This window comes from Elephantulus edwardii, unplaced genomic scaffold (assembly GCF_000299155.1).
Source record: "Elephantulus edwardii isolate Elephantulus edwardi_28Jun2011 unplaced genomic scaffold, EleEdw1.0 scaffold00201, whole genome shotgun sequence".
Classification (NCBI taxonomy): Eukaryota; Metazoa; Chordata; class Mammalia; order Macroscelidea; family Macroscelididae; genus Elephantulus; species Elephantulus edwardii.
In genome coordinates this window covers 3,042,244-3,066,032 of record NW_006399951.1, presented here as the reverse complement: position 1 = coordinate 3,066,032, position 23,789 = coordinate 3,042,244, and positions in this window count along the sequence as shown.

Below are 23,789 nucleotides of genomic sequence, written 5' to 3'. Positions count from 1 at the left end.
GGTGGCCTAGTAGCAAGAAGCTGCACTGTAATCCTGAAGGCGCAGGGTTCAAATTCATTGACTGCTCTGTGGGAGAAGGATGGGCAATCTCCTCCCATGTGATTAACTGCCTCTGAAAACCTGTCAGAGGATCAGTTATGGGTCACTTCTGTCTCATTGATATACAAAAGCAACAACATGAGAGAAAGAAACTTCATTAATGTATGCTACAATAATTTGAACAGTTCTAAATTTGCTTAAAATATAAAGGAAAAGAACATCCTTTATTCTTTTCCCACACCTTTTTCCAAGGCAGACATCATGGACGCACTCGTTGTTAGATGCTGTGAAGTCAACTATGACTCATATTGACTCCATGAAGAACAAATCTGAGCTTTGCCCTATACTAGACCATCCCCCATGCTCAATGCCACTGCTACACTCACTGTGTCAATTCACCTCTTTGAAGGTCACTCTCTCTTTCCTTGATTATCTCTGCCTTTCCCAGCATGGTGCCTTTTTTCCAAGGACTGGCCTGTCTTGACAACATGCTCATACAGTGTTTATGGGACACACACTAGTTGTCCTATTAGAGATGTTGTCCATACAAAATCTCATTTGAGTGGCAAGGAGCTGCACTTTAATCCTGAAGGCAGGCATCCGAGGCCACCAGCTGCTCTACAGGAAAGGGTGGGCAATATCCTCCCTGGTGATTAACTGCTTCTGAAAACCTGTGGGAGGGTGAGCTATGGGTTGGTTCCAACTCTATGGTACACAACAACAACAACAATCCCCTTAGAAAGGCATTTTATTGCTTCAATTTTATAAAATAGGAAACTAAAAGGATCAGGAAATCAAAAAACATATTGCGATGGGAAAGTCTGCTGTTAGGGACCTCTCTAAAGTACTCAGAAGCAACGGTGTCTCTCTGGAGACTAAGGTCTGCCTGATACAGGTCTTGGTCTTTGCAATCACTTGTTATGCATCAGAGAGTTGGACAATGACTAGGGAAGATGGAAGGAGAATTGATGCCTTTGAGCTGTGGCGCTGGAGAAAAGTATTAAATGTACCCTGGACTGCCAAGAAAATACACAGATTCATCCTGGAGAGGGTTAAACCAGGCTGCTCCTTGGAGGCAAGGATTCTGGGGCTTCGTCTGACATACTTTGGACATGTTGTAAGGAGAGACAGGTCCTTGGAGAGGGACATCATGCCTGGTTAAGTGGAGGGACAGCATAGGAGGGGAAGACCCTCTATGAGGTGGATTGATTCAGTGACTGGGGTAATTGGGATGGGTGTGTCAGAGGCAGTGCGATTGGCACAGGATAGAGCAGGGTTTAGGGCTGTTGTACATAGGGTCGCTATGAGTCGCAAATGACTCGACGGCACATAACAACAACAACAACAACAACAACAAAAGGATCAGAGGAGCAAACGCCTTCCCATAAATATTGGTATGTTCAGGATTCAATCATAGGCCCATTCGCGCACTTCACTTCTATTCTATTAAATCCTTCCTCTCAATGAGGCCAAGGTCTGTCTACTGAGCCTTGAGATCCTGTAAGGGGAGAAATTGAAAGGAACGGAGAACCCTGAAGCACTTGTTGCCATGCACATAGGGTTTTTAACAATGGGAGTAGGAGTCTCTGGGTGGTGCAAACAGTTAACTTGCTCTACTCTGAGCTGAAAGATTGAAAGTTCAAGTTTGCCTAGAGGTGCGCAGAGAAAAGAATGCTTGGTGATTTACTTCTGAGAAATCATCCACTAAACATCTAGGAAGTACAGCTCTACTTTGATACAGTTGGGTAACCGTACCTTGGAGGTAAATTAACAGCAAGTGGTTAGTTGGATGACTGAAAAGGAATAATGCAGGTAGAGAGAATCTGGCTCCACACAGGAGCTGAAGAGGTTGGAACAGAGTGGCCATCAGGGAGAAATGTGGTGGCTATGAGAGCTGGACAGTGACTAGGGATGATAGAAAGTGAATTGATGCCTCTGAGCAGTGGTATTGAAGAAGAGTGTTGAATATACCATGGACTAAGAAAAAGAACAGGTTCATCCTAGAGAGGGTTAAACCAGGCTGCTCCTTGGAGGCAAGGATTCTGAAGCTTCATCTGACATATTTTGGACATGTTGCAAGGAGGGACCAGTCCTTGGAGAGGGATGCCATTTTTTGGAGGGTGAAGTGACAGCACAGGACCCTTGATGAGATGGATTGATTCAGTGACTGGGATAATAAGGGTAGGTGTGTCGGAGACAATGAGATTGGCACAGGATAGAGCAGGGTTTAGGGCTGTTGTACATAGGGTTGCTATGAGTCGCAAGTGACTAGATGACACATAACAACAACAACAACAAACAACATAAATGTGTGCACTCTAGACTTTTATCTTCTTGATTGAAAATCAAGAAATTGCCTGCTCTATCTTCAGGCTAACTTCTTTTCTGCAATATATTTTAACTTTGTTTATAAGATCAGAACAATAGTGTGGTTTTTTTTTCCCTATGCCTGTGGTAAAACAGAAGATTCTGTTTTATAACTACATAATATTCTTATTTGCTCTTTAAATCATTGATTGGAAATACCATATCTTCTTTCCTTAACTATTTTCTCCTCCCCCTTCTTCTTTTCCTACATCACATGCAACAGAAGACCTTCAAAGCATTTTGTCTAAATTCTGAGATGAAAATCCAAAACCACCACTCTCTTGTTGTACAGAGCAGGGTCTTCATGGGACAGTGCAAAGCTTTTTCTGATGAGACAGCAGTTGATCTGTTTTCCTGACTGTTTCTCTCTGGTCCTGAGAGTGAGGACTGACTTATTCGCATTGGTGCCACTACCACCTCACTTAGTTCTTATAATGTAGTAGTTTCTCAAGAAATATTTGTCAAATAAATAATGGAATTAATTAATAAAAAAAAAGAGTAGAGCAAATAGCCAACTGGATCAAGGACTGATTTCACCCTTTCAGCTCAACCCTGCTCCGTAATCAGCAGGAGCTTCTCGAGGGAATGAGGAGATCCTCCGAGCTCTGGTGTGAAATGGAGAAGGAAAAATGGAACAGCAGTAAATAAGCAATTGAAATAAAGCGGTGAGTTTACCTGCTAGGCTGGCCTTCTGTGTAAAGCTTGGGCCAAGAGACTTTTCACTTGGAGAAAGGAAAGGATTTGGGATTTATAAGCATGACACTTACGCGTCTCATGAACAGAAGACATTTCAAAGTATCTTAGTCAAGTGGTTTGTTGCCATCAAGCCAGTGTCAACTCCTGGTGGCCTTTTGTAGAGCAGAACGATGCGTTGCTTGGTCTGCCACCATCTCCACACTCACCTGTGTGTCTGAGTACATCATTGAGATCACCGCATCAATCCAACTCACCAAGGGCCTCTGAGACGTCCTCAAGCCTCGTGTTCCTCTCTGCCTGTTGAGCTTTCCTAATTCATATCGTTTCCATTGACTAAATTTTTCCTAATTAGTTTATCAAGTCTTCTGTCCTGCTCCCTTTTAGTTTACGAGTTCCACCATGGTTGGCTCTGCTGATACTTTAAATACTAGTCACATAGCTTCCAGCATCGTACCAACAGGCAAACCACCACTGGAAGAGAAACTGACAGATGGGTGGGGGACAAGTGCTTTAGTACAAAACGAATCTCTGTCATCATTCAGAGGTGATATTCTCTATGGTTTAGTGCTAAAGCACTGGTTGGAGAAAAAAAGAAGAAAGCTTCGAACGTCCCTGAAGTGTTGTGGTCCTCTTTCATTTACTGTTCTTGGTGTTGCAATAAAAGCAAAGCCCCTTTGGATTAGATATTTTTTTTAAAAAAAAAAGAGGGAAAGAGAGAGAAAAGGGAGAGAGAAAGAGAGAAGGAAAGAGAGGGGGAAGAGAGAGGGAGAAAGAGGGGGAGGGGGGAGAGAGAGAGAGAAGCAGAAAACAACAGATCTGCAGTATGTTTAATTCATTTGTCTCCCTAACTTCCGAATTGTCTTTACTTCTGTGTGTCCCCAGGCCCAGACCACCATGGCCAAGGGTCACCATTAATATATCATTTCCTCTTTCTGTTATCACAATATAAAGGACCTTAGCACTGACCTTTCTATCAAAACATCCTTTGTTTAGAATGAAAAGCTATTCACTGTTAGGCCCTTATCTATAGGGTTTAGCTTAAGGATCAAATCCAAAGAGCAGAATTGGTTTACTTTTTTATGAAATGAGCTCAGTTCAGAAGTCTCCATTTTGGCAGAAAGGTACATTAATCACAAGGAAAAGAACAGATCTCGCTTTTCACAGCTTCTGGTTTACTTTCAATACAGTCACACAGTGAGGCTTTTGTTCCCGAAAAAGTCGCACTGTATTTAAATACAGTAAATATAACAAAATTGCCTTCTTAAAATTACACAAGAGTTCCTCCAGCCCAGGATGCCCATAATGACCTCAGTGTTGCATGACCAACTTTATGGCTTCAAAAAGGCTCTAAATTAGTTTGGACAGATGGGTTTTATCCCGAGGAAATCAATGAGGTTTTGTGAGTCTGACTTAATTTTTATGCAGCTAGCACTTTGAGATGAAATTAAAATATGTATGAAAAACATATTAAAGTTTCCCTGGGGTCCGTAGTTGTTTGTACATTTACAAGGTGTTAAAGAGATGATTTAAAATCTAACTCTATGAGGGATCAATGCAGGCAGACCATGATTTATGGCCTTCCGTGGCATTTTTGACACTTTGGGCCTAATGTCTTATACGTGCTGAACCACTAATTATCTTTTAATTCATAAGGGTTTCGTGATATTTTATAAGTGTAATATAATATATAGGCCTGGATCACACAGAAAAGCTCAGAGAGCAACATGCTTTACACGTTTTCCTGAGTGGGTAACATGTGTAAGCAAATTTGGGCCGAACCTTGTTGAAAGACTTCTTGACAGTGCTATAAAGCTGAACCATGGCTTTGCTTTGCTCCACGCCAAAAAAAAAAAAAAAAGCCTCCAGATTTTACCATTCTAAGGTATGTGCAGTTTAAGGACTTAGTGGATTAGAAGTTACATTTCTAATACAAGTCAAAATGTTAAGTCCAATACTCATTCCTTGTCTGGTGAATTCTGACTTAACAGCAAATTTTATCGTAGAGCCAAGCTGCTCCAGAGAATTCCCAAGATTGTAAATCTTTTCAGAAGCAGGTCAGCACATCATTCTCAGCAGATTGGCTGGTTGGTACAAAACACTGGCCTTTAGGTCCTGAACTGTTCTGCAACCCTCTGTGTCATCTTAAAAAAAATTAAGAGTGTTTTGAACTCAGTAGGTACATAGTTTGATTGAATAGAAGTGGAGTGGTTAATTGAACTAGAATTGTATTTGATTCTAGGTTTCTTTTCCCCCCCCTCCAAATTGGGTACTTTAACAAAGTTAACTTGCTGCTGTTGTTGTTATGTGCCGTCAAGTCGCCTGTGAGTCCTCACAACCCTGAACAGGATAGCTCGGGACCCTGGCCTAGCCTGAGCCACTCTCCCTGGCTCTGACATACCTACCCTTCATTGTACGATAAATACTTTGCAAGCATCCATCCTCTGTGGGTCAGACAGTGTTCTAGACTCTCAAAGAACAGGACAGCTGTGATCCAGTGAACAGGAAGCTCAAATCCAATGGTCAAAAATGCCATGTGGCAAAAGACGGTGCCTCACAAAAGGCACTCAAACTGTGTTGGCGGAAACTGGTGAAATGGGCCAATGAGCTCGAGATTCAACTGAAGCCAGGAAGACAATATGGGTACTTATTTTACAGATGAAGAAACGGAGCCACATGGCAATTTGCTTAAAATTATGCAGTTACTTGATAACACAACTTTGGCAAAAAATTTCACTTTTAATTTCACTTTAGTGAAATAAGAATTTGGAAGGAAAATAAAAAAAAATATAAAAAAAGAGTCTTAACTGGAAAGCCCTGCTAAAGGAGGGCCTTGTTTATAGGGTTAATTCTCTGAAAATTATGGTCTTGTTATCGATCTTTGCTCCTGAGATGACTGGCAAAATCGCACATACTTGATAAATGCAACACTCAATCTATAAAGGAATGCTCTGATTAATTTTCTCAGCTGAGGCAGAAAACACGGTGTTTAGACACCGTTATGTTAAGAACAGAGATCACTTCTAAGTATGTTTTACAGGTCATGTCCCCCCTTGCCCACCTCACTGTGTCCCACGCACATCACCATGCCAGGTGAGCTCTGGTGACACAGCACATACTACACTTCACTGCTAACCAGAAAACCTGGGGAGTGCCTCTAGATTCAAACCCACCATCACCTCTGAGAAATAAAGATAGACTATAAGGTGCACCTGATCCAGGCCATGGTCTTCACAATTACTTGCTATGCATCAGACAGCTGGACAATGACTAAGGATGACAGAAGAATGAACGCCTTCAAGTTGTGGTGCTGGAGAAGAGTACTGAACATGGATTGCCAAGAGAACAGGTCTATCCTAGAGAGAGTGAAACCAAATTTCTCTTTTGAGGCTAAGATTTTTGAAGCTCCATCTCACATACTTTGGCAACTTGGCCAGGAGAGACCCATCCTTGGAGAAGGACGTTATGCTTGGAAGGGTGGAGGGACAGCACAAGAGTGGAGGACCCCCAGATGAGATGGATTGATACAGTAACTGGGGCAATGGAGGTAGGTAGGTTGGAGTCAGTGAGACTGGCTCAGAACAGTGAAGGCTTCAGAGCTGTTGTACATAGGGTAGTTGTGAGTCACAGGTGACTTGACAGCACATAACAACATCTCTTCCTATTAAAGTTAACAGCCTGAGAAATCTTAGGAGGGGAAACTACAAGTCAGAACGTTTCAACAACAGTGAGTGAATACCATGCCAAGGCAAAAAATTAGGTCACCTGAACTATTTTGATGAGCACTCTTCTAGACAGGTGAAGAGTAGGGAGGAGGTCAGGCACTCACCTGGACATCACTATCCACAACCCTTGACCACCATCCACTTGCTATGAGTCAGTTGTTCTGTGATGGTTCTTATGTTAATCAAATGCTGAAAGCTATGCCACCTCTACTGAAAACATCAGCAGGTCACTCCTGCTGGAGGGATGTCTGGGGAACTTTTAGACCCAGTCAGACTAGGAAGAAAGATCTGGCAACCTACTTCTAAAAATTAGCCAAAGAAAACTGTTTCACAGCAAAGCGTTGTTCCACTTGCTTGCTTTGGATTCATCATCAGGACATGGCAAATGCTAGAGGAGGAGACTGAGCTTGGTGGTGACACAGAGGACGAGTGAGGGTCAGGGAGGTCCTTGGTGAGAAGTAGTGGCACAGAAGCAAGGATGAGCTCCAATTCGTGGGAGCGTGAGGATGAAACGGGACCAGGCGCTGTTTGGTTCTGTTGTACGTAAGGCTGCCTGAGTCGGAGCCCACTCAAGGATGGCTGCCAACAGTGACTTAGATTAAGTGCTTCCTCTCTGATGTGTACGCTTCATGGATTAGTTAACTTACTAACTAAAGCAACCCTCAAAACTAAGGATTAATGTTAAACTTCTGCAGCAGATGGTGAAACTGATCACAGAGAAATTGAGTTTGCCAGCCTGTTGGCTGTAAAAGCCCCATTCTCATCACCTCACTGTACAAGTCCAATATCGTTATATTTAGTGATGATTTTGTTTATTACTTAGGTCCAGGTAAATGTGCAGGGTGTGGGGGATGTGGTGTGTGTGTATAGCTGAACCTCTAGTGAGTTTTCAGAAATAGTAAATTTCATGGGGGGAGACTGTCCATTTTTCTCCTGTGGAACAATTGGTGGATTCAAACCCACAGACCTTTATATTGGCAGCACAATTCCTTACTACTAAGCCACCACCTTTACATATATAATGTATGTAACATGTAACAGATATAAAATATCTAACATGTAACACACACATATATACATAATACATTCTCTTATTATGATAGTGTGTTATGTGTCATTGAGTCAGAACCGACTCACAGCTGGCTTTCCAGTGGGTTTTCAGAGACACAATCATCACACGGGAGGAGACTGTGTTTCTCCCTCAGAGCAGCTGGTAAATTCATACTGTGTTCATTTGAATTGACAGTGCAGCTTCTTACCACTAGAACCCTCAGTCTCTGTGTGTGTACGTCTCCATGTGTATGTACACAAATATTTTTGTGCTTTGTGACTTGACAGCACATAACAACAATAAGATAAAAAAAAAACCAACCCATATTGAAGACTTCTATATGTTTGCTTAAGTTCCTATTCTTTCTCATACCCCCCTACCTTCCAACTTCCCTGAACAAACAATCGAGTAAGAAACATTCCCACTGAATCATTTCTGCCTCCAGGTCACCTCACACACTACAGTATAGGGCTACTCTGTAAAGCGTTCGTGACTATAACCTTTACAGAACCAACGACAGCCACACCTTTCTTTATGGCATTGCTGAGTGAGTTCAAATTATCTACCTTTTGGCTAGTAGGGTGAGAGCAAACCTCTCTTTACCATCCAGAGGCCTTCCCTAGGCAACCTCTAATTCACTTTTATCAATATAGATTAGTATTCATTTTGCTGAAGTGCGTGAAAATGAAAGCATGTAATTGATACTCCGCTTTTTCCCAGGGCTTTCATTGAGCATAAATATTCTGAGGACTATCTAGAATGATGTATGTATTAATAGTTTTTAATTACTGAGTTATTTTCCATTAAAGATATACCATAACTTGCCAATCCATTTCATTAGGAAAAAAGATGAAAAATAAATGTTCTACTTAAGGGTGCCCTATCAACGGTGTCCATCAAGTCAAAACATGAAGCTGTAATTTCTGTCTGTTCTCTATACTGTTTTTGAGCCTGTACAGGGCCTGAGAGAAGTTAGAGAACAGTGTGCAATGACTGTCAAAACTAATGGCCCTGCAACAATGAATGACGGGAAACCCTAAGTCACTGTAAACGTTCATGAAAATTAATTTAAAAAACCCTCAACAACAGAAACTCCTAATGGCCCAGTATAGTTAAGGCCTGAAACTCAATTTTAAATGTTGAAGGAGAGACATATAAATTGCTGTAGAGATTCACCAAGGACAAGTGTCTGAACTGGGGAAAGGTATAGATGAAAGATAAACAGATTATATAGAGAGCCTAGTACCAGAAAAGTGTTTGGATGAAAATGATAATAAATCTAACAGACAGTGGTGACTGTTCTCCACGTCAGAACTGACTCATAGCTGACCCTCCACAGGGTTTTCAGAGTTCCAAGGGGAGAGATTGCCCATCTTTCTCTCTCAGAGCAGCTAATGGGTCCAAACTGTCTGCCTTGGGTTTGGAAGCACAACTCATTACCCACCACGCCATCAGAGCACCTATCAATGACAAGCTATTTCAATTTGGGGGCCCCATCAGCAACTCAGGCTTCCTGGACCTGCCTTCTCCAATTTCCTTATCTGTAAATGACTCAAGCTCATAATCACAAGATGGTCACTACATCTCTAGACATCACAGTCACATCAGAGAGGCTCTAAGGAAATAAAGCATATCTAATAAACATATGAACATAAATATTCTTAGAGTACTATACTACTCGACGGTATTTAACAACAACAATGAGAGAGCTCAGTTGGCCTCGTGGATTGAAAATGATGCTACCAAGCCAAAGGTGAGAGATTTTCATCTGCAGCCCTCAGGCCTGGTTTTAATTGTTTTTGGTCAAATATTCTTCTAAGTGACACAGCACTGGCCTGTCCATTCACTGTACAGAGGTAACTCATGGTTGCTGTGATGCTAAACACTGTGACAGTGATGTGTCAAATGTGATAATGGTTACCTACAGTGGACAGTGTTTGGTGAAGCTCCCCAATTAAAGCAAGCTTGAAAATAGAAGTGGCATCCATTTCTGAAATAGCTTGCCTCCAGAAACTCTATCAACTTGGAGAATTGATGAAAAGTATACAAGTGTTCAGGTCTTTCGTTCATAGGGTCACTATGAGTCATCTATGACTCGATGGCACATAACAACAACAATATGTACATGTACTAATGTTCATATTATTATGCATCTTCTTCAATATAGAGCGCTGTGCCATTTCTGGTCATAATTGAGGAAAGCCTAACTCATTTGTGTTTTACAGGAAAGAAGGGGTGGTGGGTACATCTTAATGAGAGAGGAGAAATATTTTTCACCCCCATTGGGTGACAGACACTTAGGTTACAAGTTCATAGTGGAGAGTTCATGGATTCTGGATTACTAAGTGTTTAAGTCAGTACTAGGTAGATATTAGTTGTTGTTAGATGTCAAGTTGACTCAGATTCAAGTCTGATTCTTCAAGTTTGCCCAATCCTGTGCCATCCTCATCCTTTTCATTGTTAAACGCACTGTTGTAGTCACTGTGCTTGTCCATCTCAGTGACGGGTCTCCTCTCTTTGAATGACTATCTTTCCAAGCATGATATGCAAGGACAGGCCCATTCTGACAACATGCCCAAAGTAGGTGAGACAAAGGCTCATAATTTTTGCTTCTGAGGAACATTCACGCTGCAATTCCCTCAAGAAAGAGGTGTTTGTTCTTTTGACAACCCACAGTAGATTCACTAACCTTCACCAATCCCATGATTCCAAGGCCTGGATTCTTCTTTAGTCTTCTGAATTCATTATAACATGGCTTGGGTTAAGTACACTTTAATCTTTCAGTCAATATCCTTACTCTTTAATACTTTAAAGAAGTCTTTGAAAACAGATGTGCCCAGTAACAATTTTCTTTTTTGTCTGCTGTTTCCATGGATATTGGTTGCAGATCTCAATAAAATGACAGCATTGACAACTTCTCTCTTCTCTCCATTAATCATGATGTTTTTTATTGGTCTTGTTATGAGGATTTTTGTTCTCTTTACATTGAGGTATCATACATTACTAAAGACTGTAGTATTTTAGTTTCTTAAATAAGTGCTTCAAGTTTTCTTCACTTGCAGAAGCAAGCAGAGTTGCGTTATCTGTATAACATAGGTTGTTGATGAGTCTTCCTTCAAATCTGATGTCCATTCTACTTCAGATAGCCCACTTCCTCAAATTATTCACTCAGCATACAGGGCGAATAGACATGAAGAAAGATACAACAAAATCTTTACTGATTTTAAACCATTCTCCATCCCCTTAATCTGTTCAAATGACTCCATTTTGCTCTGTGTACAGATTTCACATGAGCACAATGAAATGTTCAGGGATAACCATTCCTCTTAAGGTTATCCACTATTTATTATGACTCGGCTAGTCATTCCACTATCTCTTCTGAGTCTAATTTGGATTTCAGAAGTTCACCGTCTATGTAGTATGCTAGTCGTTTTATCATCAGCAAGATTTTAGTTCCATGTAATTTTATGATATTGTTCAATAATTTCCATAGGCTGATAGATCAATTTTTTTGGAATAGAAATAAATATGGATCTTTTCAGTCTTCTCATTTATTTTTAATAGGCTACTGGACATTTCTAGGGCTGCATTTGTTTGTTGAAACACCTCAATTGGTGTTGTGTTGTGTGTGTTGGGTACCATAGAGTAGGAACTGACCCACAGCTGACCTTCCAGCCGGTTATCAGAGGTAATTAATCAAAATGGAGGAGATTGCCCGTCCTTGTCCCATAAAGCAGCACGTGACCTTTGGGATTGCAGTGCAGTTTCTTGCCACTAGGCCACCAGAGCTCTCTCTTCAATCGGTATTCCATCAATTTTGCCAATCCCCTTAATGTAGCTTAAACTTCATTCTTCAATACCATTGGTTCTTGATCACAGGCTACTGCCTAAACTGGCTCAGTACGGAATCATTCTTTTTATTGCAATAAGTTTGTATTAATTCGGTGTATTCCTTCCATCCTTTTTTGTTGGGTTCCATCCTCTATTATTCAGTATTTTGCCTGAACATATTTTGAGGTTTTAATATTTTCTTCAGTTTTTCAGATATTAGTATCTCTTTATAACAAATGAGGAAACAGGCTCAGTAATGTTAAACCACTATCCCAAAATTTTAGGTAGGAGTAGATGCAAAGACAGATCCCTTAAGAGTAAAATCTGTGATGTGATGAGGACAGCACAGGAAGCCATTATGGCTTTATATTTTATAACAAAATCTCAGCGACAAGTTCATTTATCCAGTTGTGTACCTAGTGAATTTTTTTTTCTTTTTATTCACCCACATGGAAGAAAAGATGCAAATGAGCTGCATACCTGCATTTATATTTGATTACTTTCTAGTTAAAGCAAGTCGTTAAAGTGTTTACTCACATTTATGAGGCCAGGGTTTGGAATTTTATGTGTACCTGTTAAATTGAGAACATTTTCCTAACTCTGTAAACCCTGGGCGATGCTGCCTAAGATCTCCATCTCCTCCGTGGCTTCAAAAGACAGGACAAGTCCTCAAGTTTCCCTCTCTGTCATATTAGACAAGTGTCTGTCTGGATTGTTGCCCCAACAAGTATGTGGGGAGCTGTTGCTTCTCCTTGTCCACCAGTAACCCAGCAAAACAGGCTGACTTGTGGGACAGGCAGAAACTGTCAAAAACTATCCTCTAGGTAAAATTAATTACTTTCCAAACCATGAAAGTAATAATATCCCTGGTAGTTCTTGTTTATTGACTGGCTTTATATATTAGACACTCTCCTTGGCACATTATATACTTAATATCTTCTCCCTCCTCCCCCCCAACCCCCTTAAACTACACTATTAAACCGGGAACATTTAGTTCTCAATCACACACATCACAGCTGCATTCTTGAGGTCTCACTCCACTCAGGCAGTTTCCTGGGACCTCAGAGGAAGGGAGACATTTCCATTCTATTTTTTTTACAGCTGTTCACTAATTCCCTTCTTGGCACTACTTTCTAATTCCTACATTCAGTTCACTTTATTTAACAGCAGCCTGTGGTTTCCAGCTGCCTCAAACTGGCTGTAAGAAACGGGGATCCCATTCACAAGAGAACGAGTACTGCTTGGACCCAACTATCTTTGTGATTTCTGGTTTGTCTGGGCCCATTTCCGTGACCATTTTGCATGAGTACCTCCAACTCCCAGGAAATCGTATCTCAACTCTGGGTCAGGAACGAGCCTGTATTTTCCGGAGGGTTTTCACGGACTGAAATTATTGGAGTAGAGTATCACTTCTTCCTCCCTAGATTGTTTTAGTTTGGAATCTCTGCTGAAATCTGCCCACCTTGGGTTATCTCGCTAGTACCGGAAATACTCCCTGGTGGCAACTCCTCAGGCATCATAGGATACACAAGCCACGTGTAAGACATATTGACAAATGAACGTGGATTACTTGCTTGCCTGTTTTTTTCACTCCCACCACATGGTACAATTTGTGAGATTGGAGGCTCTATCTGTCTTAGTTCTACTCCAATATTTCCTCTCAATACTGGTTCAGTAGAAGGTGTTCAATATTTGTTATATGCACACAGTTCTTATAGTGACCATCCCCCTTTTGCCAGATAAATAAGATGAGGTTTGTGACATTAAATCACTTGAGAAAGTTTATGTTAGTAAATGTTGGAGATAAAACTGGAAATGAGTTATGTCTGGAAGCCTCCTGGACCAGGTCATAATGCCTTAAGAAATGATCACACCTTTTTTCTAGGAGAGAATCTGCTCTGGCCCAAATCTCTTCTTAATTGTGAAAGAAATAAAAATATTCTTGTGTTTCCTGTTTCTGTTTTTCTAGGAAATACCCTAGAAATTTACCTTTTCCTCTACCTAATTCCCCAGAAAGCAAACATTATTCTATTATTACCTTCTCCTTTTTTCAAGAATCAAACTTGCCTTAACCGGAAAGGATGTTTTACATATGTGCAATTGATCCAGAGAGTGGACTTCCACATTTATCCAGCCCTCAGAAGTAAGGATGAGAGTGCAATCAGGCTGATTGATCCTCCTGTTATGCCACTTCACATGGTGACTGTCTAGTCTACTCAGAACCAAGAGAAATGAGAGTGTGTGTGACTCTTCTCTTCTCTAAGGGTGAAAACAAACAAGCAAAATGAACCACTGCTATCAAGTCATTTCCAGCTCAGGGTAACCAAATACACAGCAGAATAGAATTGAATTCCACAGGATTTTCAAGGTTCTGACCATTGAGAATTACACTGTCAGGCCTTTCTTCTTAGACACCTCAGGGTGTGGTCAATATATCAACCTTTCAGTTGATACTCAGGTGTTTAATCATTTGTGTCACCCAATGACTCTTTTGCTCTGAGAACAGAAATAGCAATAATGAGTGATTGATGAAGGGGACATAGAGCTGACATTTCCCTTACAACCACCGATTTACAAAGCCATCATCTCCCTAATTTCCCTGTTCCACCAGATGGCCCACTTCCATTGCTTTTACCTATGTTTGTTCATTCTACTCTCATGTCCGAAGACGCCTTCCTTTTCCATTCCCAGCACTTCTTCTGACTTTGGGTTCAAGCGCACATACTATAAAGCTTGTCTGCAATTGCTCCAACGGCAATTGCTCATTTCATGACCTATGACTTCCTTCCTTTGGTCTGAAGTGTTGTGTTCACTGTCTGTAGGTCATATACCCAGATGTCTCAAACAACTGTGAATGAAGGTCTAGGGGATGAGGAATTCTTGTGGTTAATTTCTGGACTTCTCAGACTGGACACAGCTGCCCATCTGATGGCATGGAAACAGTTACGAAGTCTACACAAACTCCTATAAACAGATTTTGAAATAGAATCCATGACAAATTATGAGGAATAAGAGAACTTTTTTGGGGGGGGAAATATTTCATTTAAGACATTAGAATAATTGGAAAAAGCATGATGTTGCTAAAATAAATGATCAAAACAGGTAATCATACCAGGTTAAAAGTAATAATATAATCTATTATTGTTGTTGTTGATTGCTGTCGAGTCAAGCATGACACTATGGGGGAAAACCCAACAAAACCCTGAAGCCTTTCTATAACTATTGCCGTTTCTCAAAGTTCATAGAGTTTCAGAGGCATGTTGTTTAGGAAGTGGATGCCACTCCTGCTGCCAAACCTGTCTTAAACTGGGAGCTCTACCAAACACAGTCCATCATGAGTAAGTGTTACGGCATTTAACACCCCAATGGTACAAGGTTCAGCATCACAGCAACCCCAGGTTACCTCAGTCCAGCAAATTGTCAGAAGAGTGCTGTACCACTTAGAAGAATGTTCCTCCAAAATATAATAACAACTGACTTTTAAATACAAAGTCCCCCCATTAGGTCTTATTAACTCTAAACAAGAGACTTAAACAAAAAACAACAAATGTAATACGTTGTTATTGTTGTTGTTATATGCCCTTGAGTTACCAGTGACCTATAACGACCTTATGTACAGCAGCTCTGAACCCTTCTCTGTCCTGAGCCAGTCTCACTAATTCCGACACACCAACCCCCATTACCAAAGTATAATATAATCCACTATAGCCAGATTATAGTAATATAATCTATCCACTATAGCCAGCGTATAGTAATATAATCTGATTATAAATAATCAATCCAGATTTTAATCAAACAGATAATAAGTAAGCCTATATAAAGTTGAGGAAAACATTTCTTTAGGTTCCCTGTTTTTCAATACTGACCTCCCACCAACCTGGTCCTGAGGCAAGCCTAGCTTTAATTATCTTAACAGTTGTCTTCTTACCTATATCTTCTACATCCCTGTTTTGGGATAGTAGGATGTAAGTAAAGCTGGGAAGTCAACACTGTAAGCACAAAGATAGTGACCTCAATTTCTCTATATCTATCATCAAATCTGTGACAGATCCACATTGCAGCCATCCCAATGGTACCAAGCCATTTGTTTCAACTAAATGAAATAGTCCTAGATTCTAAACTAAGATAATGCTTATGAAGTAAGTACAAACCCTCAAAGAAATGAGAAACTGGTGCTGAGAAAGTTCCTTCTGTTAGTAACCAATGAAATAGATTTCCATAATGTTGGTTTCAATAGAAATTTTGATACTTTACCTACTCTAACCATCACCCATTCACAATTTGTTAAACATTGAGCTGTGCACATCTATGTTTATTGCTGCACTGTTCACACTAGCAAAGAGATGGAAACAATCAAAGTGTCCATTAAGAAACAAATGGATAAAGAAGCTGTGGTATAGTCACACAATGGACTACTATGCAGCACTGAAAAATAAGGAACTCATAAAATATTCTACAAAATGGGGGCAGGGAGAGGGGAATTGAAAGATTTTGTTCTTGAAAACAATGTATCTGAATTTTGTAAATAAACTAGCAAAAAAAAAAACAATGAGAGTTTTCGGGTTTGTTTTTTTTTTTTTTTCAAAGAGAAAAGTGAAATAAGAGGGTAGGGAGGAAAACATCCAACAATGTGTTCATGGAAATTCAAATTCGCTATAAACTTTTGTTAAAATATCAAAGAAAAACATTGAGAAACATTGAGCTGTGCTTGCCTAAAATATGTTACACAATTATATTTCTATTACAGCATCACAAGGAAACTAAGACATTTTTAATTTATCAAGATATTTTGAGAACACTGTAACAGTGGGCCAGACAGAATTGTAAAGACAGTTGATAATCAAAATTAGTATGCTTTGGATAATATACATATCCAATAAAAGAGAATGAATCAGATGTATGTAAAATGTCAACCTGTTGTTGATTGTTACATTAAATACGTGTGCCTCTCCAATCCTCCCTCCTACCTTCAGGTATTGTCATAATGTTCTTTGTTTTAGTCTTGATGGCAACAGCCTTCATTCAATTGCCAAAAAACTTAGTGCCTCTTCTGACTGCATGGTCTTTGCAAATGTTTCTTCCTCTCCCTAGAATGCTCTTCGAATCTTCATTGACTTGTGGAATCCTTCCTCATTCATCTCATTTCCTGCTTTTACCAAATATCACATAGTTTGTCAGGAAGATTTTTCTAGGACTTGAAACACTCACTGCAGAAGATCAAAGACTACAGTCTTTAATACAGGTTACACCTCAATATCAAGAAAACAAAAATTCTCACCACTGGACAAATAGGAAACACCATGATAGATAGCAAAAAAAAAAAAATTCAAACTGTCAACAGCTTCATCTATTTGGACGCACAATGAACACACTTGGTACGAGCAGTGAAGGGATCAGGAGATACTTTGCATTGGGAAAGTCTACAGTCAGGAACCTCTCCAAATTACTGAACAGTAATGATGAAACTTTGAGGACTAAGGTCTTGATTCAAGCCATGGTCTTTTCCAACACTTCCTATGCATTAGAGAGCTGGACTTTGAGTAAGGATGAGAGCAGAAGAATTGATGCCTTTGAGCTCTGGTGTTGGAGGAGAGTACTGAATATCTCATTAACTGCCAAAAGAACAAATAGATATGTCTTGGAGAAAGTACAGCTAAAACGCTCCTTGGAGGCAATGATGACAAAGTTTTATCTCACATACTTTGGACATGTGTTTAGGAGAAGCTATCCTATTCCTTGGAGAGGGACAACATTCTAGGAAAGATGGAGTATTGACAAAAGAAAGGAAGACCTTCAACCAAATGAATTGACACAGAGACTGCTGCAATGGGGTTGTGTGTATCAGGAATTATGAAAATGTGGCACAGGATAGGGCAGGGTTCATTTCTATTGTTTCTAGGATCACTGTGAATTGTACTCGACTTAATGGCATCTAACAACAACAATAATCCCTTTCCTTTCTTGATTAAACTCAATCTCAAAACATCCACTGGTCTTGGTGTAAAATTCTCATCACAGTGATACTATTCTTGTAATTTATTGTCACTCTCTCTTACCAACACTGTAAGTTTTTAAAAGCGTGACATGGCATTGCCCATTCCTGGCCTAGTGCCGAGAACACAGGAGAGTCCAATAAATATTTACTGAATGAAACATTGAGTCATTAGAACTGTCAGTCAACTGACCAATATAATTCTGAAACCTTAGAGGGAGGTGGGAGAATTGAACCCAACTCACAACTCTTGTGCCAATTCATACCCCGAGTCTAGGCTTCCTCAAATTCCCACCCCCAGCTGGGTGCTTGCTCAGCCTTTCTCATTTCCTTCAGTGAATTTTAACCAGAGTATGCTCTGTGGTTTAATTTCCTCTCTTAAAAGCAGGCACTATCACAAACTAACAAGAGCCATGACTGGGCTGTGAAAATAGCACGTGCTCGCCAGCCCCATCCGTGGAAAACTGACCATGGACTTGGGGAGATTATTAACACAATAAACTATAATTCTGCAAATTTGTACTTTGGGACCCTTTTATTGCCTGGTTGGGGACTCTTTAATCTATGGCTTGACTCCTTGGTTACTGGACTACTTGGTTACTAAGTAACCAGGTAATTGACACTTGAATTGCAAGGATTTGCAAAAGATTTTATATTCTATAATATTTTTTTATAAACTTAGTAAAAACTCTAGCTACATATTTCAAGGTTTTAATGAAGCTCATGGCATTTTAATAGCTACATTCCATATCATAACCCATTTCCTAGTAAGTTTAGCTTTGCCCATAATACTGGCTCAAAGACAATTTTTATGTATGTTGGCTATTATTGATAATTTTATATAAATTTTATACAAATTCTCTGGAATCACATAAATGATTCTAAATTAAAGCATTTAAAAATGGAAATAATAGAAACAGTACCATAGAGCACATCTATGATAAGGCAAAGGTAGTTTTAAATGCACAACTTACAGATCTGCATTTGAATTCCTGTTTCAGCATTTGGTGTGTGACCTGGTCATGTCCTGTACTGAGAGATTTCTTAGTACTATAATTCTTCAACAAGTGATAATAATTCTTCAATTTGTAAGGAAGTACTAGGAATTAAGTTAGATGCTATGTAAAAATAACTTTATAGCCTATAAATTATAATACAAATGTTTTATTAATAATAACAGTGGATGTAGAAGACTTCTACTATTATAATATAAAATTTTATATTTTATTCTGTAAGTGTTATTATTCCAATAATAGTCTTACAACTTTTTTACTACAAATACTAGTCTCTTAAACATAATTGTCTTCAAATGGTGGTAAAAGTGTGGAGATATTGAAACTCCCTTACACTGCAGATAGGAATTAAAATTGTTCAGCTTCTACGAAAATTATTTTAGGAACTTAACAAGAAAATTGGAATAGAAATATTTACACAGCTGTAATAATCAAAACAGTGTGGTACCGGTATAGTAACAGACACATAGATCGATGGGATAGAATTGAGAACTCAGAACTCAATCCATCTACCTATAGATAGCTAGTCTTTGACAAGGAGGTGAAATGCATTAAATGGGGAAACAACAGTCCATTCAGCAAATGATGTGAGCAAAACTAGACATTTATCTGCAGAAAACTGAACAAGATCCATACTTTGACACCATCCACAAAGATTAACTCAAAGTGGATCAAGGATCTAAGAGTCTAAGAGTAAAACCAAAAACTACGTCATTGGAGAAAAAGTAGGAACAGATTTAGGAGCCTAATCTGATGATACAAACTGAAGAATTATTATCACCTGTTGAAGAGGAAATTGAAGTACTGAAAGATTACAGGATATGACCATGTTACACATCAAATGGTGAAACAGGAACTCAAATGTAGATCCTCAAGTTGTAAATTATGGTCTAGTGGTAAAATAATGTGCTGCAATCCTAAAGGCGTATGGTTTGAATCCACCAGCTGATCCCTTGGGGAATATTCAGCTAGAGTGCTCCTTTGAAGCAAAGATGATGAAGCTTTATCTCATATACTTTACGCATGTTGCTAGGAGAGGGTATTCCTTAGAGAGAAACATCACACTTAGGAAGGCGGAGGGGTGGTGAAAGAGAGGAAGACCTTTGACTAATTAGGTTAAGAAAGTGACTTCAGCAATGGGCTTGTGAGGATGTCATGGGATAGGACACTATTTAGATCAGTTGTTTATAGAGTCACTGTGAGTTGTACTTGACTTGTTGGCACCTAACAACAATCTAATCATCTAGGAAGCACAAAAGAATATGGAAGGAATACACAGTCACTGTACCAAAAAGAACTAGCTGATAAGGAAACATTTCAGAATGTAATATACGATCAATCACCTGTGGTAATGAAGGAAGAAATTCAACCTGACCTGAAGGCATTAGCAAAAGGAAAAAAATAAAGAGAGACTCTTGGAATTTATGAGATACCAATTGACATATTTCAACAAAAAGAGCTCTGGGCATGCTCAGCAGTCTTTGCTAGGAAATTTGGAAAATAACCACCTTACCAACTGACTGAGACCCATATTTGCTCCCATTCCAACAAAGGTGATCCAACAGACCAGAAATTCTTGAATATCATATGCAAATAAAATCTTGCTGAAGTTTAACAAAAATGTCTAGAACAGTACCTTGACAGAAAGCTGTCAGAAACTCAAGCTGGATTTGGTAGAGACCATGGCATCGTGGGCATCATTGCTGAAGTCAGAAGAATCTTGGCCAAAAGCAGAGAACAACAGAAAAAGGTCCTGCCTATTTGTGCTTTATTGATTATGCAAAGGTATGTGACTTTGTAGCTCATAACAATGGGCTCAAGTATATCAGAGCTGAGGGATGCAGCACAGAAGAGGGCAAGGTTTAGATTCATTGTTCGTAGAGTTGCTATGAGTCATAGTCAACTCAGAGGCTATTAAAATATCCCTGAGAAAATAAGATGACTGACCAGGATGTAAAAAAAGGTAAATTTTGTGTTTATTAAAACATTTCTCAGAAAAAATAGAGAGAGAGCCAAGAGACTGAGGAAAAATATTTACCCATGCACTTGACAGCACATAACAACAACATATATGTTAAAGGACTCACATCTAAAATTCATAGGAAACTCCAGTTCATCAATAAGAAAAATACAAACAACCCAATTCCAAAATGGGCAGAAGTTCTGAAAAGACTCTCATTAATTAAAACATCCAGATGTCCAAGAAACACATGAAGAAATATCTAAACTCACCAGTCTTCAGATGCAAATTTAAAAATGAAATATCAACTCACCCCAGCAACATTCAAAAGTGCAACAAACAACAAATATTTGTGAGGGTGAAGTATTTGTGAGATTGGAACTCTCACGGCTAGCTGGTGGGAATTACGATGGAAGAGAATTTTGTGTTTTCTTAAAACACTGAAAATAAGAGAGCTCTGGTGGCCTAGTGGCAAGAAGTTGCACTGCAATCCCAGAGGTACATGGGTTCAAATCCACCAAATGCTCTGCTGGAGAAAAGAGAGGCAATCTCCTCCTATACCAGTCAGATCCTGATGGTATGTACACACACACACACACACACACACACACATACACACACAATACAACCCCACATTGAAAATAGGAGTATAATTTGATATACTTATTCCACTACTAGAAATATACCCTGAGGAAATAAAGTTGTGACACAAACAAACATGCACATTCAGGTTTATTGATGCATTATTCACAACAAGAAATAGAGACAATTCATAAGTTCATGACCGAATGGATGGATAGGAAAAACTATGGTACATTCACACAGTGGGATTCTACGCACCACTGTAAAACAATGAAGAATGTGTGGACCACTACACAATGTGAATGAGTCTAGGAAACGTTACGCTGATTTAGATAAGATAGTCACAAAAGGACACTATGTAAGACCAAAACAACAGGATAAAGGTTTAGAGACAAAGGGAATCAATCTGGTATGACTATGGCGGAAGGAGGAGAAGTGCAGGGAGTAAAATATTAATGGATGGACAATGAACACTGTTGGCATAGGTGACAGGAAGGACAATGTAGTAGAATGAAGGAATGACAGGACATTGTGATTACTACAATTAATGATATGGAATGAAGTATCTCTTAACTGATTTGAAAAAAGCTAAGGCCATGGTCTTCTCAATCACCTGCTATGCATAGAGAGCTGGGCAATGCCTAAGAATGACAGAAGAAAAATTGATGTCTTTGAGCTGTGGTGCTGGGGAAGAGCACGGAATATCCCATGTAATGCCAAATGAACAAACAGATACATGCAGCCACAGTACTCATTGGAGACAAGGATGACAAAGCTTCATCTTTCATACTTTGGACATGTAGCAAGGTGAGGCTATGCTGTTTCTTGGAAAGGAACACTATACTTGGAACAAAGGCAGGTCAGAGAAAGAGAAGAAGGCTTCTCAAAGATATAAATGGACCCAATGACTTCAGCAATGGGCTCTAGTGTGTCAGAGATGATGAGGACGACACAGGATAGGGCAGGGTTCAGACTGACGGTTCATAGGCTCTGAGTCGTTCTAGACTTAATGGCTCCTAACAACAACAATAACAACAAAGAAAGGTTTACACAGAATCAGTCTTGAAGGAGTGACAGAGATAACGAATGAGGGAATGGGGAGCAAAAATTAATCAATAGGCTGAGTGAAGGGAAAGGCAAAGTACAATGGGGGTTCGATGACATAATTAATTGCATTAACCAATTAGAATGATTGTTCTTATTCATTGCCATTGAGTTGAACACGACTCACAGCAACCCTATGAACAAAAGGCCTGAAGCCTTTCTATAACCTTCATCATTTCTCTAGGTTCATAGAATTTCCATAAGCATGTGGTTTAGGAAGTGGATGCCACTCCTGCTTCCAAACGGTCTTAAAATTGGAAGCTCCACCAAACACTGTCCACCATGGGCAGCCATTATGGCATCTGACCCCCAGTGACACAAGGTTCAGCTTCACAGCAAACCCCAAATTACCTTAGTACAGCAAGTTGACAGAAGAGTGTTGTACACCTTAGAAGAATGTTCCTCCAAAATGAAAATAACAATAGCAAATTGCATGTAAATGATTTTTAAAAGAGAATTATCATTGGATCAAATAATCCCACCACTAGGTGTATAAGACTTGTTACATTAACAGATATATGTACACTCAATGTCATGTGTGAAGCATTATTTACAACAGCAAAGAGATAGGGAGAAATCACAAATGCACATAAACAGGTGAAGGGACAATGTAGCTATGTTTTATGTTTAGCTAAGATGGACAGGAGAGGAAGACTCCAGATGAGAAGGATTGATACAATGACTGGGGCGATGGGAGTTAGTGTGTCAGAGTTAGTGAGACTGGCTCAGGACAGGGAAGGGTTCAGAGCTGCTGTACATCACAGGTGACTCAATGGCACATAAAAACAGTAACATATTATGACAGGTTTGGAAGCAGGAGTGGCATCCACTTCCTAAACAACATGCCTCCGGAAACTCTGTGAACTTTGATAAACATCAATAGGTGTAGAGGGGCTTCAGGCCTTTTGTTCATAGGGTCGCTCTGAGTCCTGCTGGACTTCAAGGCAATCAACAACAACAACCAACATTTTACTGGTGTCTCCAGTGCAGAAGTTCTGAATTGCCTTTGGCTATTCTGGTATCTAACCATTCTATTATGTCTATCAGTGCAAGAGAGGAAAGTCCTAGATGAGATGGATTGACACAGTTGGCCTGTGTCAATGGGCTCCAGTGTGTCAGAGATTGTGAGGAAACCACAGAATAGGACAGGGTTAGGATTGGTTGTTCATAGGGTTGCAATGAGTGGTACTCGATTCAACAGCACCTATTAGCAACAACAACATACCTATATGTACATCTATATATAATTTTGTTCAATAATCTCTTTCAAGGGGACACTGTTTGCTCAGTGGTAGAATTGTCCACACCCTGTATGTGGGAGACCTAGCTTTGATTTAGTCAACGTACTTCATGTGCAGCTCCACCCTCCACCCCGCCAACATGTCAGTGGAAGCTTGTATATAATGCTTGTCTGTAATGTCAAACAGGTTTC